This window comes from Grammomys surdaster, unplaced genomic scaffold, assembly GCF_004785775.1.
Source record: "Grammomys surdaster isolate TR1022 unplaced genomic scaffold, NIH_TR_1.0 125928, whole genome shotgun sequence".
In the NCBI taxonomy this organism is placed as follows: domain Eukaryota; kingdom Metazoa; phylum Chordata; class Mammalia; order Rodentia; family Muridae; genus Grammomys; species Grammomys surdaster.
In genome coordinates, this window is record NW_021620751.1 from 784,630 (window position 1) to 786,966 (window position 2,337).

Sequence of the window (2,337 nt, forward strand, 5' to 3'; positions counted from 1 at the left end):
TTATGTCAATCAATATGCTAAAAGGAAGATTATTTTTCTTCCTTAGCTAGCCTCCCTGTCTCAGGTGAGTTTTTGTTTTACTAAATCTAAATTATTGTAAAATTTATCAAATATTATGCCAATACAAATTATGTCAATCAATATACTAAAAGGAGGATTATTTTTCTTCCTTAGCTAGCTTCTCTGGCTCAGGTGAGAATTTTTACTAAATCTAAATTATTGTAAAATTTATCAAATATTATGCCAATACAAATTATGTCAATCAATATACTAAAAGGAGGATTATTTTTCTTCCTTAGCTAGCTTCTCTGTCTCAGGTGAGTTTTTTTTTAACTAAATGAAAATTATTTTAATATGTATCAAATACTATGCCAATACAATGTATGTGTCAATTGATATACTAAAATCAGACTTATTTTTCTTCTTTAGCAAGCTTCCTTGGTACAGGTAAAAAAAAATTTACTAAATATAAATTATTTTAATATTTCTCAAACTTATGCCAATACAAATTCTTTATCAATAAACTAAAAGACACTTATTTTTCTTCCTTAGGAGGCTCTCCTGTCCCAGGTAAAAATTTTTACTAAATAAAAATTATTTTAATTTATCTCAAATACTATGCCAATACATAGTCTATGTCAATCAATATACTAAAAGGAGATTTATTTTTTTTTCTTCTTTAGCAATCTTCCCCAGCACAGGTAAGATACTTTTAACTAAATCTAAATTATTTTAATTTATCTTAAATATGATACCAATACAAAATATATGCCAGTCAATATACTGAAGTCCTAAAGGGGGCTTAATTTTCTTTTATAGCAAGCTTCCCTGGTACTGGTAAGACTCTTTTTTAAATAAATCTAAATTATTTTAATTTGTCTCAAATGCTATGCCAGTAAAAATTCTGTATTATTCAATATGCTAAAGAATGTTTATTTTTCTTCCTTAGCAAGCTCCCCTGGCACAGGTAAGATTTTATTTTTTTACTAAACTTTTTTAAACACTATGTGTTTCTAAAACACTATGCCAATACATAGTCTATGTCAATCAATATACTAAAGAAGACTTATTTTTCTTTTTAGCCACCTTCTCTGGCACAGGTGAGACCTTTTTTATTTTTTTAATAAATCTAAATAATTTTAATTTATCTCAAAATACTATGCCAGTACAAATTCTACGTGGATCAGTGTACTAAAGTGCTAAGTGAGGTCCCTGGCACGGGTAAGATTTTGTTACTAAGCGTGAATTATTTTAACTTTTCCATTATGTTTTGCGTGATAATGAGACCCATACTATTGCTCTAGTTTTCAGGTTTCTTATGTTTAGAATAAATCCTACAGAAAACATTTATTTCACCAATACAAACATCATTACCCCTCTCAGAAATTAGCACAGTATTTTGTGTCTTACCTATGTATGCCAGGTTATGTAATAAACTGTGAAGATTTTAGCAGCATCCTGGTTTTGCATAGGGTTGCCAAACTACTTCATAGCATCTATCACAATCTCTAGATAAAATCAAGTGCATAATAATTGTTGGCTATTCTTAAATGAATAAAATCAATATACTGGAAGAAACAAAAATGTTTTTTTTACTTTAGCAATCTGTCTTTTCCCAGGTGAGATAAATGAGTAAATTCAAAATATTTAAACATTTATGTGTTACATTTTTACATCAAATACTTTTTTTTTAAAATATAGAAACATCATCCAAGACTGAGCCAGCTCTACTATCCAAATATGGTAATATTTTACTTGACATTTACCAACGAAAAATATTAATAATGATTACAAATAGGCATCAAAAGAAAATATAGTCTTAGTAAATGTATATGCTTTTATTTCTCCCAGAGAATAAAATTTATTTACTATTTATTTTTCTAAACTCTCACAAATTTAACCTTAGCTGACATTTATTTATACATTCTAAATATAAACCGTTGATACTTTTTTCAGTAATCTGAGCATAAAATTAATACTGTGTACAAGTTTCTTTGATGGTGTATAGTCAATTACTTGGATGTAGAAATCCAAATTACTTGGATGTACAAGTTTCTTTGAATGGTGATCTATTCATTGTAGCAAGCACGGTAGTACAATGTCAAATATCGCAGTAATCTAGAATATGTCTTCTTTAATACAGGAACAGCCTTACGGGATGAATGTATACAGCCAAGTTCAAATGGTAGTATTTCTTCTGTATTCTGAGATATTAATCTCTTATTAAGTCTTTGCTTTAAAATAGCTTCATATTCTTGAATAGATTCTTCTCTCTGTCTCTCTGTCTCAGTCTCTTTCTGTGTCTCCATTTCTCTCTCTCTCTCTCTCCCTCCCTCC

At 28.7% G+C, this 2,337-nt stretch overlaps 1 protein-coding gene across 1 annotated transcript in view; it reads left to right on the forward strand.

Moving 5' to 3' along the window:
- Window positions 1-2,337, forward strand: part of Csn1s1 (casein alpha s1) — a 14,452-nt gene that overhangs the window by 8,630 nt on the left and 3,485 nt on the right. The gene's annotated exons all lie outside the window — the stretch shown is intronic.